This window comes from Notechis scutatus, chromosome 1, assembly GCF_049901735.1.
Source record: "Notechis scutatus isolate UNSWTSFEM ecotype Mainland chromosome 1, rNotScu1.2, whole genome shotgun sequence".
NCBI classification, from domain to species: domain Eukaryota; kingdom Metazoa; phylum Chordata; class Lepidosauria; order Squamata; family Elapidae; genus Notechis; species Notechis scutatus.
The window spans coordinates 113,693,317-113,712,115 of NC_142009.1; the positions used below are offsets into that span (position 1 = coordinate 113,693,317).

At 37.1% G+C, this 18,799-nt stretch overlaps 1 protein-coding gene across 1 annotated transcript in view; it reads left to right on the forward strand.

The window, feature by feature from the left end:
- The window catches only part of BACH2 (BACH transcriptional regulator 2), a 165,999-nt gene that overhangs the window by 92,452 nt on the left and 54,748 nt on the right, over positions 1 to 18,799 (forward strand). The gene's annotated exons all lie outside the window — the stretch shown is intronic.

An 18,799-nucleotide genomic window follows, 5' to 3' on the forward strand; every position in this document is an offset into this window, starting at 1 on the left:
CTCATTCTAAAATTCAAGTGGGAGCCTCCCTCCTCCCCACACCCATAAATTAAGATTCATTTTTAGATTTGTATCCCTCTCCATTATTTTTTGGAATATCACAGGAGGATCTGAACCTCTCAATTGAGGAATTGAGAAAATTCTTTTTTTTTTATTCAGATTTTTTTTATTGAAAATAAACATTAAAAATATTGAACGTGGTAGACTTTCTTTGACATACCTTTCAGTCTTTACATTTTACATTAAAAAGGTGAAAAGAAAATAACATTTATATACATATATACATCTATACAATTAAACTTTGCACCATTTTAGATCTTATTCTTATATCTCATTTCTATTTCGCTTTAAATTCTAATTTCAATTTTATGAACTTCCTTTCATGTCCCTCCATGTGTAGAGTTTGTTCAATAGTTTATAATATTCTAATTTATCTTGGTCTTTCAATTCTAGTGTTAAACTATCTAGTTCAGCTCATTGAAAAATCTTATCTATTATAGTATCGTCATTTGGAATTTGAAATTGAGAAAATTCTTAATCTAGCTGGCCTTCTGTCCCTCCCAAAGATGTGAAGCTTAAATGACAGAGACATCAGATATGTCATCCATGGTTCTAAAATAAAAATGTTCCCAACTGCATAGGAAACAGATGAGGGGAGGAAACGGGGGGAAATGGAAAAAACCTTCCTCTAGTGACAGTTTCATTGCTTGCAACTGATCTGTACAAGCACTTTTTATTTTTCTTCAGGGTATAGAATTATAGAAATTTCATCTAACTCAACTCTCTTAATATAATTAGGATTTTTAAAGCTTTTATAGTCAGATTAGATAATAATGTGTCTCTGTTTATCCCCAAATTATAGGCCTTAGATGCCAGGAGTAATTTCTAAACAAAGAATATGTTGAATCTGCTTTATAGCACATCAAGTCACTAAAATACTGAAAAGAAGGCTTTAGCTAGGTTGTTGTGCTGTATAGTAGGAGTGTAACATAGTTGATAATGCTTGCAGATGAAAAGCTGATCCTTCAAAGCATTAGCTGATTTTTTTAAAAAAATGTAAATGTTCTAAGAATGGGACCTGAGAACTTTAAAATTCTCCATTTTTCCCTGTGCCAGGAAATGTTTAATGGGTAACTTGTCTTACCGTCTATATGTACATTTTATATGTGTGTGCTCATATAAAATATAAGCACATGCACATGTGTATATACATAACATATATACCTTATAACTACATACACACAAATACCAAAAAATTGCAAAGTGTTCTATTTCTATTTTCAGAGACGTTTTAATATTACAACCTTCTAAATTCAGTCTATTCAGAACATTTTAATATTGCAACCTTACTTTTACATTTGAATTTTTATCATCTTCAAATACTTTGACAATTTAATAAATTTTCTTTTAAAAAAAAACCTGGTCGTTTTCCATTTAGTGGAAACACATCAAAGATTATCATTTATCAATATCATTATCAACTTTATCCTTATCATTTTGCAATTTCTTTCTGTTTTTAAAAGAAAAGGCACATTAAGGGTGCTATAACCTGTCATTTATTATTTTAAAGCAGTTTGAAGTTGTTGCAGATGCAAAATCTGGATGTAATATATATAAAAACGAGGTAATGTTGATTAAAAGGTCTGAATACTTAAGAGTCTGTGTCTGTTTAAATTTAGAGGGAATGTGCTTTTTCCACATCATGCTCAGCTTCTAATTGAATGTTGTTTAATGGTCAGTTATATTCAGATCCACATGTCTTTTACAGCATTAACTGGTAGAGCAACTAACACCTTTTGCTCAAAGCTAACTCTAGATACAGTCACTTTTGCCACTTTTGAATGCAGGTTCAGAAACTATTTTATATTCCTCAAAATTAAGGGGCAGCTAACAGGAGTCATTTCATTTTTCATCATTGGGAAGACGCATGCAGAGAAAGCATAAAGGGAGAAGAAGGAGCCAAAAGTTATAGTAAAACCTTAACTTTTTGTCAAGGATAAAATGCCACAGCAAAAAAAAATTTTTTTTAATCATGTCATTGAGCTGGCTTGTTTTGTGCCTAAATAGATCTCATAAAGGGAAGTTAGGTCCTGATAACATATATTTCCCTCTAAGTCAGTCACCATTTTTACAGACCATAAAGTTTCCAATAGAATATTTCATGTGCAATGTGCAATGTGCTAGTCATTTATTTCGAGATACCAAAGTCAGATTACTCAAATGACAGTATTAGTGAAATCCACTTTCCCTAACCTTAGCCAGTGAAACTAAAATTCTTCTCACCACATAAGTTTTAATTTTACTTCAGTTTCAGTACTTTTGTCTGTAATCGCCTCTAAGGTACAGTCATTCAGTAACTGATCTGAGGGCATTGTGGTTTCAGCTGAGTTAGTATATGTCCCATATTTCATAGCAGCTTTTTTTACAACGTTCAAAGGCCAAATAATGTAGAATGTTTGCAAATCATCTTTTTTTTAAAATGTTTTTATTTTTAAGGACTTTCACAATAATAGTTTTGTTTTTCCCCTCATTTTACCTTTCAGCAGACTCCCTATAATGAGAAGATATTTTAGGGAGGGAGGGAGGGAGGGAGGGAGGGAGGGAGAGAGAGAGAGAGAGAGAGAGAGAGAGAGAGAGAAGATATGCTCTCTCTACTTTCTGTCTATCTAAACATGGTGGGTGGATAAAAATTGGCGGGAGGGGGTCAAGAAAATTAAGACTTATTCTCCATCATTCCTGAAATGTAAAATACAGCAAAATGACTTTGTGTAAGAGAAAACAAGATTTAAAATTAATGTTTTTTAAAACTCTTCCTACCCGAAAGATAGGCATATAGTTAAAACAATTATCTTCCCCTCAGTGGATAATGTTCAGACAATGGCTAGAGCAAGGCTGTCAAACTTGCGGCCCATGGGCTGAATGCATGATGTGCTGGCCACACCCACGCCCGATTTGGCAAATAGGGGGAAACTCATAATATGTCATATGACACCAGTGTGACACTGCGAGTTTGACACCCCTGGGCTAGAGACACATTTGTTGGAAATGCATTAATTCATATGTGTTAGTTCAGTGACTCATCCAACTCTAGAATTCTGATGGAAAAACTCAAGATGTTCAAGGTTGACTGCTGAGAGATAATTTGGCTTGTAACAGGGTATGCATACCATCAATAAATAAAATCTGGACAACAGAGTCCAAGAAATGGACAAAAGTATTATGGAAAACTTAAGGAGAAACAATGCTTCTGAAAGTCCTCCTAATAGTGGGTGAGACACTACTTTTCCTTCTGTGACTCAAAACTGGCTATATTAGAAGTCTATGAGGTTTGTTTTTCTCCATTTGTCCCTTTTATCTCAGTTTTTAGATACTTTGGTCCTAATGCAAAGAAGGTCTAACTAAGAGGATTAAGACCTGAAAAGTACTGTATGTGAATAAGAAATCAACTGGAAATACAAGGACTGCAAGCTGGGCAGTTAAAAAAAAAAAGCAATTGAAAAATTGCTTCTGTATTGTTGCCAAAAATTTGCCAAGGGTCAACCTCAGCTTGAAGAAGACTTTATCTTAAAGGAAAGAAGAGACATAATAGAATTATAATATCTTATCTAGATTCTTAAGAAGCCATGGCATTGCAACAGCTTAACTTGCTAGGATAAAGCAGGTACCCCCTAGAGTAGGGGTCTGCAACCTGTGGCTCTGGAGCCACATGCGGCTCTTTCAGCCCTCTGCTCCGGCTCCCTGTTGGCTGATCCCACCACTGGCTGGCCCCTCCTCTCTCCGTCACTCCTTGCCTGGCGGGCATGGAGACTCGCTCCATATTCCAGAGCAGGAAGTGACTGGGTGGAAGCGAGTGACATAGAGTTGGCCATGACCACCCAGTCACACTGGTTGTTAAATTATTGGTTCCTGGTGTTCTCTTTTCTGTGGGAAGTGGGTGCAAATGGCTCTTTGAGTGTTTAAGGTTGCAGATCCTTGCCGTAGAGCCAAAGCACTAACAAAAGGCAGAATGTGGAAGGGAAATAATATTCTTTATCTCATTACAAAAATAAGTATTGAAGGAAAAACACTCAGGAAGACGCCTATTGAAGTATTCAATGCTATACTCTATGAATGCCTGATAAAACTTCAGTCCCTCTCTCCCTCATTTCCAAACCTCATTCTTCTTGCTAAGCACTTTTATGCTGAATTTACATGGGATGTCATGTCCTTTTAATAATCTAACTTACAGGGATGTCAAAAATAGCTTTAATGAAAAAAGGAAGAGGGCTTTCTAATCATTAATCACAAGGTGGATGTAGTCATGTGCAAATTAAGACACCACTGCTCTAAAATGTATGTATGGTTTTATGGAAATAGAAAAAAAATTAGGTATGCATGAGCCCAGTGTGTGGGGAAAGTCATGCATGTCATGTGTGGCTGTATAAGAATATCAGGCTAATTTGCCAAGCAATTTCTGAAATGCAATGTTAAATCCTTATATCATGCTTGGTTGTACACTGTTTCAGTATCTTATGAAGTGATTATGACTGCTGGAATTTTCTTCTCATTATAGCCAACTTCATGGGAGGGGTGTCTGCTCGTGGTGTAGCACCCATTTTATTTATAGAAGTCTGAAGGTTCAATTTCAGAGAAAGAGGATTAGGTAGTAGATAATGGGAAGTATATTTGTCTGAAACCCTGTAGAGCTTTTATGCATCTGCTTAGATGGAGAATCAGCCTGCCTAGATGTATAAGGCACTTTTTCTCCGCCGTCTTCTGGACAGAATGTTCATACAATTTCCCACAATTAATTCCAGCCAGCAACATCTTCAATTCCTTCATTAATTACTTAATCTCTGCACAATAGAGCCACAAATAGGCACTTTGACATCCTGTTTGTTTTAATGGTAGCATTAAGTGTATGCTTAAATTGCAGCCACTGATGTTCATTACACTTAATTTTGATGATTCTCTGTTTAATTTTGCATAGATTTGGCTTGATAATATTGTACTTACTGTGAGTCTAAGCATATTAGGGCTGAAAGACTTTCTCAGCTAACCAGTAGAAATTTCTTTTCTGTATTAGATTTATGTGTATTTGTTCCATCCTTCTGTTGTATTAATCTGTGATAAAATTGGCATCTTGAGTGATTTGAGACTCAGGCATTTACTGTTAAATATTTTTATATATCATTACTTTAAAAGGACCAGCACAGTAAAGCTAGAACAGTGAAATCCAAAATGTTAACCACATTCTGATTCACATAAAAGGTGCAGATCAGACTGATTTCATCAGAATTGACCAAAGCATTACGGGAGGACTGTATAGGTCGAATTTATGAAACAAAAGAAATGTCCAAGTGAAAAATGCAGAATTCAGTTAGATTCCTTCTTGTTTTGCTACTGCAGATAGGAGAAAAAAAGAGAAATTCCAAAGAGATGAAGCCCAGGAATCAGTAGATGCTGCCTTCCTTCACTCCTACCTATCTCTTGTCAGTTTAATTTCAAGGCTCTATGGAATTCCAATGGATCTGAGCTCTGAATGTCATTCCTCGAAAAATAAACAAAACTTTGATGAAGATAGCAAGCGAGGACAAGGCTTGGGTTAGAATGAGCCCTCATTCTGGGATTTTTTGTGTGTGTTGCTGTCTGTAACTTTTGCATTTGTAGATGTTGGAAGTGTAGGCGTACAAGAAAAAAAAATAGAGGTGTTAATAAGACTTTCCATCTATTGCCCTTTCTTATACAACTGAAAAATAATACTCATACAATCTAGGACTACAGACGAAGCACAGCCAGTTTTCAAAAGCTCTCTGTCTTTCGTTGGCTTGGTAAGATTTGTTTGGGATATGAAACCTATTGTAAATTTTAAAAAGAAATGGTAAAAAAGTCAAATGAATAATTCTGCATAAGACAAAATGCTGGATTGGAACTTGTTGAAAATGGGGGGGGGGGGGGAACCAACGGTATTCATTTTAAATGGCTTGTTAACAATTTACAGTTATGGGGGGTCGGGAGGTCTGGCTTAAAATTAGTTTAAAAAATCTGTTACTTCAGAGTATTGTTATGCTGAAACATGGATTTGGAGAGAACTGCAACTTTTCAACATCCCCTCTACCTTAAAAAAGATTGTTTCAGAAGTTCTGTATTCTGAATTTTGTTTCAGATGTTCACATATCAGAGGATTTTTTTTAGGAGAAAGGCTTATTTTTTGACCAGAGCTTACTTGTTTCTTACAGTCATATTTGAAGCAGACTTGATCATTGTAGTCTTCTTCAGTGCAGTACAGTATGAATTTCTGTTGGCAAAAGGGAGTTAAGATCTTTCTTATGAGAGAAAGCTGTCTAGGAATGTTGCATTTTTTCCACAATAATTTATGTATGCTAAACCTACCTATGCATGCACTAAGTCTTTAGTGCATATGCTCAGTCTGCTCTTGTTAATTGATTTGGCCCTAGGATAGATCAATTATAAAAGCTGAGCCTTTCAAGTGTTTTGTGGGACTGAAGAAAGAGAGAGAGAGAAGAAGCAGAACTTACAAAAGAAGGGGAAGCCAAGACTAGGAGAGGAAGAGAGAGAATGGAAGGAATGGGTCATGGGGGGGACATCATTGCCAAAGAGATGAGGTAGAGGATAAGAGAAACTTTCACAATAGGTGAAAGGGATTTGAAGAATTTTGTTGGGTGACAGAAAATTTTGAATAGAATAGAATAGAATTTTTTATTGGCCAAGTGCACAATTTGTCCTTGGTGCACAAGCTCTCAGTGTACATAAAAATACATTCATCAAGAATCATAAGATACAACACTTAGTGATAGTCATAGTCATAGGATATTAAATAAGCAATCAAATGATACTAGGAAACTAAATAAAACAATATAAATTGTAAAGATACAAGCATGAATTGCCTAAAAAGAAGAGGACCTGTGATAAACTTTCACTTATGTGAAATGGACAGTCTGTTAAAATAGAAAATTGTCAGTTCAAATATATCTTAAGTTGTTTGTTTTAGTTTGTTTGGCATTGATGAATTGTGTATGTTTTTTTTCTAATGTCTGTTTTTTTCTGATAAGGAAGAATATTTATAGCAGGATAGAAATGAAGGATCCTTAGTGCTCATTGAACTTGGTTGGTTTTTGTTTCATTCCTGTACTTATCTCCTTGACTGATCGAGACATCCAGGAAATCTCATTAATAGTTATTAAAAGAAACCAATTTTAGACACAACACAGAATCAGGTATAATAGATTATATATGTTTTGGCTAATATGTCACAGTATGGTTGTGTAAACAAGCTATTTTGAAGATCTTGACATTTCTCAGTAGCAATAATGGTGATTTAATCCCATCCTTGTTCTTGCATAGCAGTTGCACTCATATCTAAGGCAAATGTTCCCTGAAAGTGCTGCGTATTGGTTTATTGTCTTACAAATTCTAATTTTGTTTGAGTGGCCACACCATAATTCTGGCTATTACATATATACATGATGATTGATAATAATTATGCCCCATCAGGTTAGTGTTGACTCTTAACAGCCACATACATCGATATTCTGTGTGACATGAGGGGTCCTTGGTGCTTTCTGAGTTTGGTTGTTTTCTTGCAGACATTTTATTACCCAAACTAAGTGCAATCATCAGTGTTAGTAAGTACAAAACCTCAGTATGAATAAGTATAAAACTTACTAGTAATGATGGTATTACCTAATATGGGTAATAAAATGTCTGCAACAAAACAACCAAGCTCAGAAAGCACCATGGACCCCTCATTTCAGTCCTGAGCTACAAATAATAATTCTTTATTGGTTTCTCCATGACAATCTGTCCCTAACCTGGTCTTTCACATCTTCCAATGGTGCATTCATCTTCATTGTAACTGAATCCATCACTCTTGCTGTTTGTCATCTATGTTCCTCTATTATATATTTTATTTCTGGATACAGATGTAACTGAATGTTGTACCATTTATTTGGAATTAATATGGATGTAGTCAAGAATTTTTTTCCTCTTTGAATTGGATTAAACTAATATTGGATTGACATACTTTCTTGTATCAGATTTTCCCTAAGTATCATAGTCTCAAAGAATTGGAGGGGCAAAATGGAAAATAAATCCAAACTGCTACAATGTCTTCCTCTTAGCCCTCTCTTCTTTAAACTAAACATATCCACCTATTTCAATTATTCTTCATAGGATTTAGCCTCAAAGCCCCTTACCCTCTTTCTCATTCATTTCTGCGTTGTTTCCAGTTCTTCTGCAACTTTTTTGTGTGTAGTGTAGTGAGTGATCAGAATTGAACATCGTATTGGGGGCACAGTGTTATCAGTGCAGGATAAGACTGAATGTGTGTTTTGTATTTATTTACATAAATTTAAATACATGATTCCAGACAATAAAATAGAGAGGGAGATTACAGGTGAAACTCAAAAAATTAGAATATCATGCAAAAGTTCATTTATTTCAGTAATTCAGCTTAAAAGGTGAACCTAATATATGAGATTTGCATTACATGCAAAGCAAGATAGTTCAAGCTGTGATGTGTCATAATTGAGATGATTATGGCTTACAGCTCATGAAACCCCAAAATCCACAATCTCAGAAAATTAGAATATTGTGAAAAGGTTCAATACTCTAGGCTCAAAGTGTCCTACTCTAATCAGCTAATTAAGCCATAACACCTGCAAAGGGTTCCTGAGCCTTTAAATGGTCTCTCAGTCTGGTTCAGTAGGAATCACAATCATGGGAAAGACTGCTGACCTGACAGTTGTGCAGAAAACTATCATTGACACCCTCCATAAGGAGGGAAAGCCTCAAAAGATAATTGCACAAGAAGTTGGATGTTCCCAAAGTGTTGAATCAAAGCACATTAATAGAAAGTTATGTGGAAGGGGAAAGGGTGGAAGAAAAGGGTGCACAAGCAGCAGGGATGACCGCAGCCTGGAGAGGATTGTCAGGAAAAGGCCATTCAAAAGTGTTGGGGACTTTCAGAAGGAGTGGACTGAGGCTGGAGTCAGTGCATCAAGAGCCACCAGACACAGACGGATCCTGGACATGAGCTTCAAATGTCGTATTCCTCTTGTCAAGCCGCTCCTGAACAACAAACAACGTCAGAAGCGTCTTACCTGGGCTAAAGAAAAACAGAACTGGTCTGTTGCTCAGTGGTCCAAAGTCCTCTTTTCTGATGAGAGCAACTTTTGCATCTCATTTGGAAACCAAGGACCCAGAGTCTGGAGGCACACACTGCAAGATGCTTGAAGTCCAGTGTGAAGTTTCCACAGTTTGTGTTGATTTGGGGAGCCATGTCATCTGCTGCTGTTGGTCCACTGTGCTTCATTAAGTCCAGAGTCAACGCAGCTGTCTACCAGGAGATTTTGGAGCACTTCATGCTTACTTCCGCAGACGAGGTTTATGGGGATGCTGATTTCATTTTCCAGGAGGACTTGGCACCTGCCCACACTGTCAAAAGCACCAAAACCTGGTTCAATAACTGGGATTACTGTGCTTGATTGTCCAGCAAACTCACCTGACCTGAACTCCATAGAGAATCTATGTGGCATTGCCAAGAGAAAGATGAGAGACATGAGACCAAACAATGCAGAAGAGCTGAAGGCTGCTATTGAAGTGTCCTGGTCTTCCATAACACCTCAGCAATGCCACAGGCTGATAGCTTCCATGCCATGCCGCATTGAGGCAGTAATCGCTACAAAAGGGGCCCAAACCAAGTACTGAGTACATCTGCATGCTTATACTTTTCAGAGGTCCAATATTGTTCTATGTACAATCCTTGTTTTATTGATTGCATGTAATATTCTCATTTTCTGAGAGTGTGGATTTGGGGTTTTCATGAGCTGTAAGCCATAATCATCTCAATTATGACAAATCACAGCTTGAACTATCTTGCTTTGCATGTAATGAGTCTATCTCATATATTAGGTTCACCTTTTAAGTTGCATTACTGAAATAAATGAACTTTTGCATGATATTCTAATTTTTCGAGTTTCATCTGTATATGTATCCAGAGAGAGGAGAAAGAAAAATCAGAACCATACAAAATCTTACAGGGCTAGGAGAATAGCCAAAGTCTCACTGCCTTTCAGAACATCATCAGGGTGGCAGCCATATGGATCTCTGAAGTTATAATGTTACAGAAAGCAGGTACCACAGTTACCCACAATCTCCACACCACACTTCTATTGACACAACCCAAGATTGCCTTGGCTTCGTTGCTTCTATCTGCATCTTTTTTCTACCTAAGGTATGGGACCTTAAGTTTTCTTGCTTGGTTACTGCAATACTAGGTCCCTCTGTTTATTTATACAAAGACAATTTAGAAAGGTATCACTGGGGTCTAGATTAGTACAATTTTATGCCAAGAACCCAATGAGACAGAGAAACAGAAAGGAAATAACAGCATATATATGTTTATGACTCTTATTTAATTGAAGAAACCTCTGCTCTACCTTTCTGCTTTATCTCTTAAATTATTCTAGGCAATATGCATAAAATATATGTCAGCTTAGAGTCTATGAAGGATGATAACAGAAAGAGACAGCCAAAGATTATATTACATTTGTGCTCATTTCACACATCAGTATGCAGAACCAGACACACTCACAAATGCTGCCTACTTATAGGAGATGACCTAATCTCAGAATAACACTTGATGTTTGTAGCTCAAGACAATCATTGTAACTCAAGCTGAGCAATATACAGCATTTAGCCCTAGCCCTACATGTGTAACAATGCATTTTGCTGTGTATTTCTCATCGGGTGTTCATTTGAGGAATGCTGTGTAGCACTTAGTGCTTAGGGATGCATCTTATGCATAATTGGAATTCTCAAATAAGGCTGACATTTGGAATGTGGAATATAAATGGAACAAGGGCATTTCAACAGAGCTCTGTAATTGGGGGTGAATGGAGTAAATGTGTACACATGTGCTGCAGAAGGGCACAGTGGAAGGTGAAACTGCACATTCTTCACAAATGAAGGATGAAAGCCAATGTATCAGTGTCACGGCATGACAGTGTAGAGTATAAATGATATTGTCACTGAGTAAAGCAACTATCAAGGGAATTCCACTCCACTGAATTACATTACTTAGGCAGACCTGAAGATATTGTGTGTGAATGAGCGGACAGGGGAAAAAAGAGTTGGTCAGCATAAAACAGAAATTATTTCAGAACTGGCTGCAGGGTTCAGAATTTCATGCATTGCTAAGGCGAACCACGTTAACAGTTTTCAGGGAATGCCATACAGGATTTTTTGATGGGTGGAATTTGCATGTGTCCTTTTCCATTTAGTTATTTCAATTACAAACACTTATTTTCACCTGTAGTAGAGGTGCCAGTGCATACCATTTGGGTAAAGCCAAATTTTAAAAAGGAAGGATGCTGTTTGTGATCAGTGTCTGCTATGTCTCCTTGTTTTAATCATAAGGAAGATTCATTTGTTGGGACCTATATTTCGGGCATGAGTGAGTGAGGTTTTTCCTCATTCAAAGTCCTGTATTTGACATTTCCTTAAGGGGAGAACATTGCAAACATAAGACTGAAACAGGGACTTTCTGTTTTACAACATTATTTTCTGCAGCCATTGCAATATATCAGTTTTTGAACTTAGCATACTCACAGATTGTAAAAAAAATCCTTAGCAGCATTACATGGCTGAAATACAATTTCCCCAAATATCTTTTTCCTTTTTGTGGAATTTTATAAGACATTCCAGGAAACATTGAATCTTCACTTATTAGAAATTATGAATGAAGTTATGACAAAGAAGAGAATACCCGAAACATGGTCAGAAGCAAATATCACACTTGTACCGAAGGAGGACACAGACCCACAGCAAGTTAAAAATTACAGACCTATATCACTATTAAATTCAGATTATAAAATTTTTGCTTCAATTCTGGCAGAAAGACTGAAAAGATACTTAAACAATTTTATTCATCCTGATCAAAATGGATTTCTGCTGAAGGGACAGAATAAAGATAATATGAGAATAATTTTAGATACACTGGAATACTATGAGGCACATCCTGAAAAACAAATGGCTCTGATGATTATAGATGCACAAAAAGCCTTTGATAATGTGAATTGGCATTTTATGCTGTTACAATTGGACCAAATGGGCTTTGGTAAAAAATTTACTCAAGCCATAGAAACGATATATCATAAACAAACTGCAAAGGTTATGATAAATGGAGAGTTAACAGACTTTATAGATATAAGAAAAGGAACCAGATAAGGCTGTCCACTGTCGCCTCTGTTGTTTGTGTTAACACTGGAAGTGCTGAATGGGAACATCAGAGAAGAAAAAGAAATAAAAGGAATGAAAATTAAAAAAGAAGAGTATAAATTACAAGCTTTTGCAGATGACCTGGTATTTATATTATAGGATCCATTGGAGTCTGCACCTAAACTGATAGAAAAGATAGAAGAGTATGGGAAAGTAGCAGGTTTGAAAATAAATAAGGATAAAACAAAGATTTTAGCAAAGAACATGTTAGTAAGACGAAAGAAAGAATTGGAGGAAGTTTTGGGGATCCAGGTCACAAACAAGGTTAAGTATTTAGGGATACATATAACACCAAGATGTAGCACACTTAAGGAGGACACTTATCTCAAACTTAAACAACAGATTGCGACAGATTTGATAAAATGGGAAAATTTACAATTATCACTGATTGGGAGAATATCTACAATTAAGATGAATGTATTGCCTAGAATCTTATACTTATTCCAGACAATTCCAATCAGATTAGGGAAAGAATTTTTTGAAGATTTAAACAAAATAGTGCTAAAAGGAATTTGTCTCCGGTGCGTAAGCTCTCAGTGTACATACAAACAACAAAGTAATGTAATCATAAGATACCAGTAGGAGAAGGTAATAGGAAAGATGAGAACGATAATAGCAATACAGTCTTATTATATGGGAAAATGTCTTTAGATATAAGACAGTGCTGTGGGAATTAAGTGTTCAGCAGAGTGATTGTGTGGGGTAGGGAATGACTGCTTTTGTGTCTAGTTGTTTTGGCCTGAGGGGAGGAATTGAAGCAAGTTATGTCCAGGATGTGAGGGGTATGTAGGTAATTTCTCAGCCCTTTTTGACCATACAGTATATGGATCTTCAGTGGAAGGCAGGCTGGTTGGAATTGCTGTAAGAAGTGGAATAGTAGAAGGGCCTTTCTAAAATCTACTATCATCACTACAGTTTTAAGTGTGTTCAGCTCCAGATCGTTCCAGCTGCACCACAGAGCCACTTGTTCAACCTGCCATCTTTATGCAGACTCATCACTGTCTCAAATGAGACCAATGACTGTTGTATCATTTGCAATCTTCAGTACTTTAACAAGGGATTCTTCCATCATTGATATAGAGAGAAAAGAGTAATGAAGAGAGCACACAGCCCTGGGGGGCATCTGTGCCAATTGAATGGGTATTTGATGTGATTTTATCTAGCTTCACCTGCTTTCTATCTGTTAGAAAGCTTATAATTCACCTACGGTCAGGCACAGCTAGCTGAGTTAGTTTAAATCAGTGGCCCTCAACCTTTTGGGCACCAGGGACTGGTTCCCTGGAGAGAGGTTTTTCTGTGGACCGGAGGGGGTGTGGTTTCGCATGCTGCCTGCATCCTGCAGATGGGGCTTTGCTTGCTTGCATGGACTAGTTTCTGGACCGGGTGAGTGGGGACCCCTGGTTTAGAGAGAATAATTTCTGGAATGATGGTAGTCAATGTTGAGCTGAAGTCTACAAAAAGGACCCTTGGGGATTCAAGGTGTTGTAAGATATAATGCAGTGACTGATCTATGGATAGTTGTGGTTTCGAAGGATCTTCAAAGAAAATCCTAAAGCCCTTTATAAATTTAATTTTTCCTCAGCTACCCTGTTTACCAGTAAGATTTGGTTATTCTCAGGTAAACTGAGACGGTCTTGCTATGGAAAAATTAAAAGTACATAAAGAAATGCTCTTTGGTTTTTTGATGGGAGGGTAGCCATAGTTGACAAGTGATTTCCTCTCAAATCTACAGTAGAAAAACATTCAAATCATCTGCCAGTGCCAATTCCCTTCAGTAAGGGAGGGAGGCATGCTGTATTTTAGATGAAGTCTCAGGACACAGCTCTTGTCAAACAGCATTCCAAAAAACATACTCAACCATTCTTAACCTTGAAAAGTTCAAACCATCATGGGAAAAGTGTTTTCTTTTTCAGTTTCTTTGCAATGAAATTTCATGGAAGCTAAGGTAACAGGAAACTGCTACAGCTGCCATTTAATGATCGAACCACTTCAGTTTTATTTTCTTAATAAGACTTAACATGACTGCAATTAGGAACTGTCCCTTTTTTCCCTTGTCAAGCTTTACAAGAAGGATATGTTAAATAGGAATGGGAAGTAAGAGCACAAAATCTCCAAGTAACCTGTAAAAAAGTCTTTGATCCATCTGTGAGATAACCTGTAATTTCAGACTGGGGCGCCATGGTTATTATAAGCTGCCCCAAGCAATTTGCTGTTGTCTCAGGCTCAAATTCCCAGTTTCTAGAAATGAAATTATAATTAAATCAAGTTTATGAGTTGATTCAGAATTGCTTGCAACAGAAAATGGGAATAGTGTCCAAGTAAATTGCTTTATGCGGCTAAAAAATGTATTGTTATTCTGCTTGGAGGCATTTATCCCAGATTTTCTGGTATTCTTAATCTTGTTCTTCATGAATTTAATACTCACAGGAAAATGCTAAATTACTTTAATAGATTTGTTCTCTCATTCCTTTACACCAGTTCAAATGAGAGATTGAAATTGCTGAACCTGTGACTGCGTTGGCTACATATTTTTATTCTTGAAGGTGATGTATTGTTAGCTACTTAGTGAAGACTTAACCTTATAATTTAGCATATCTCTCAGTTCATAAGAAACTATATTTTATAATTTGCTCTGAAGTTAGTCCTTGAACAAGTCCATTGGCAAAGTTTGCCAGAAGTGGTTTGCCATTGCCTGTTTCCTAGGGCAGAGAGGGTGACTCAACTGCAGTCCAGCTGGCTTTGTGTGTAAGACAGGACTAGAACTCATAGTCTCCTGGTTTCTAGCCTGGTACGTGGTTGAACAAATACATTTTATTTTGTTTGAAAATTGAATCCGGCTATACTTGAAAAGAGTCCCATCATCATGACACCACTTATTAAATCTGTAGTCCTGATTACCACATAGAGCAAAACCCAAAGTTGGGGCCATTTAGAGAGCGTCTCCTTGCTGATCTGAATACCTAGACTGAAAATGGTGATATTTTAAATATTTTGGTCATAAACCATTTTAGTTTTTAAAGACTAAAGTCAACATCGTGAATTAGATCCAATTCGCTGGCATTGACTTCAGAATTAGCATCAAGTCCTTGTGTTCAGTCAAGCACCAATTGCAGCTTCCACACAGTCTTCAAAGAGCACTCAAAGTTCACATGGCAGTAATCTAATAATGAAGTTATTGCAGCACGGATCACTGAAGCAAGACTTCACTTTCCAGAGTGATACCAGAATTGCTTCTAGGGAATGAGATTCACATCGGCAGATCTTTTAATTTAGATTATGATGTTATAATTGATTGTAGTATGTCATTGTATTAGTTGTTCTTTTATCCTATGTCTGTTATTAGTGTATGGTAACTAACATTACTATTATTACTACAAAAACAACTACTCCTGTCCGTAGCCTTGCTGAACCTTATTAATAAAATAATATCAAAGGAAATGTGATCTCATACAATATAGTAAAGAGCAATGCAAATCACTGAGAGGGTGTTTTGCTCCAGTGAAATATTGAGTACAGTACCTCATTAAGCTTACTTTCAGAAGCAGTGTGACTTCACTTCATCCTATACTTCCATTGCCTATAAGGCTTCACTTCATCTCATGCAGAAACATCTACAAGCTTGTGTCAGGACTGGCCACGGTTGCTAGGAGGCAGTGAGGCAATGCAGGATGTCACCTCAAGGCAAATGGTGTCACTTCATTAAAGCCAACCAAAGATGCTTCACACAGGTGTGGTACAGACCACCTTCCTAGTTCTTAGGCCTGAGAACACCTTCCCAAAACACCTCATCTTTTGTGGACTCGCCTCAGTTTATCAATCATCATCCACCCCCTCATTTCTTCCAGGCAACTCTGCAAGATCTCCTGATCCTTGTGAAAAGGAGAGAATTAATGAAGCAGATTCCACATAGCTCTACCAGCTTGGTGTAGATATTCAGCAGTTGAGAAGAAGGAATAAAATCCAGTAAGCCCCCACAATGAAAAAACTGTGGAGATGAGTTAAAATCTCTCATTGCACTGTCCAGTAACAGATAATAGGAATGGAAGATTAGATTAACAGAGTTGGAAGGAACCTTGTAGGTCATCTAGTCCAACCCCTCACCCAAGCAGGAGACCCTATACCATTTCTGACAAATGGGAGCCCAATCTCTTCTTGAAAGCCTCTAGCGATGAAAGCAAACTGTTCCACTGATTGATTGTTCTCATTGTCAGAAAAAATTTCTCTTTATTTCCATGTTGAATCTCTCCTTGTTCTGTTTCCATAGATTATTCCTTGTCTGGCCTTCAGGTGCCAGGACCCCCTCCTCTCTGTGGCAACCCCTCAAATATTGGAACACTGCTGTTACGTCTCCCCTCATCGTTCTCTTCACTAGACTAGCCATGCTGTCTAGTGGAATGAAACTCTTGTAGTTCAAGGCCTCAGTCATTGGGCCATCTCAGCCATGTTGCATGATCTATGCTGTCGAAAGCCACTAGAGATCCAGGAGAATCAACCTCATGCTACTCTCTTATCTCTTTCCTGATAAAAATTATCAGTCAGGACAGCCAAAATGTTGGGTACTGTCTGGAAGTCAAACAAAAACTTATTAAATAATTTATTTTAAATCCTATTTTTTCTACATTTGCTGCAGCAGAATTCTATCTGGACAATCTATATTCTTTATATTTCTCTTCAATAAGATGTGCCTATGAGCATGATCAGATTTAATATCTTTAATCCCACAACATGGAGCACCATGTTAGCCTCACAGATGTTCCCCTTATTTTACACGACCATGCAATCATCCTAGCATTACCAAGTTATTTATTTTCTCACGGCTTTCTGGCATTCATTTTGAGAAATGCCTAAGTCGGAGTGGCATAATGTAAGGATGAAGAACATGTAAATCCCCAAATATTGAACAGCAGCTTGCCATGTCCCTTGGGAATTGGAGTTCAGAAAAGTCTGAAGGACCACAAATTTCCCAGCCCCAGATAATGTCAGAAGATGTCCTTAAGTTTGCTTTTGAGGGCAGAATATATGAAAACATTTTACATATTAATGACTGCATCAGAAAACTTGTTCTGCCAGATGTTTGCATACAGTTTTTAGAATTATGATAGTGCAACAGTATTACAAGGACATTCCTCCTTAGAGCTAAAAACAGGAAAGCTGGTGCTAGTTTTAAAAATTTGATCCTATACAGATTTTGGCCATTGTCCAAAGCAATTGATTGTCATGAAGGAAGGCGCTTGGTTTTCTAACCCTAGTCAGAAGCCATCAACTGCTTTTAAAAACTAAGAGCATTCCTGTTTTTTAAAACAGTATCTTAATTCCCTGGAAGCTAGCAGTTAATATATACAGGTAGTTCTCATTTAATGTTCACTTGTTCAGCAACCATTCAAAGAACAAGAGGGATTTACAATGAGTCCTTGTAGTTGTGGCTATTGTGACATTCCCTCAGGTATGTGATTGCTGTTCAGATACTTGACAACTAGCTCACAATTTCAGCATCAAAGTGCCCTGCACCCACATGATTGCCATTTGCAAACTTCACAACTAACTTCCAACAAGCAAAATCAATGGCAGAGGGTTACAAATGGCGATCACGTGACTACAAGATGCTGAAATCACGTGGGATTTGCCTAACAACTGCAACAGAGTTGCTTTGTGAATGAGCTGGGCCATCTCTAAATTTGATAAATAATCTGGAACTACTGGAATTGCTGTTGTATAGTCATGTGGTATTACAGTCATGTGATATTACAGTATATGACAGAATTCCCAATTCCAATTATTGTTGGTAACTGAGGAGTTCTTGTATTTGTTATTATTGGATTTTAAATGGTTTCTTGTGAGCTAAATTAAAAACCTTTGTAAGGAGGCTGTAATTTATCTCACCACTCTATTCCACTCAGGCAGAATGCAGCAATAATTACTTTCACCGGTCCTCACTTCCATCACTTTCTTTCTTCTCTTTCTACCAGAAAGATAGGAACAAGGTTTAAAGAAGGAAACTGCGTTTCCCTTTCTCCTAATGACATGTACTTGCAGACATGTACTTATTGACTCATACACAGTTCACTGAAACTACCTGAGTTGCACTACCACCTTACAACACCAAGAGACAATCTGGAACCAATAGGGACTGTTTAAAATAATATGTACTACATTAGAAACCAGGCAGCAGCAAAGAGGAACACCAATGGGTGTTGGGCATAGAGAGAAAGGATTGTATTCAAAGAGTGAGCGTAAACAAAGGAAGTTCATCCAAACAAGCTTAAACCCCATGGGAAAATAGTTGTGAAAGGAGTTGGGCAAGGTTTTGGGCATATCCAAATAAAAGAAAAAAGATACACCTGTAAATGGCATAGAACCTAGCGAGTGCAGCTGGCAGGTTTGGTAAACAAGTAGTTCTATTATTACAGTATAATTATATTATTATATATAATTATGTTACATAATTATATAATTACTATATGGTTTGTTGCACAGGCAGCCAGATGTTCAGACTGGATTTGGCATTTTTGTTCACCTATCA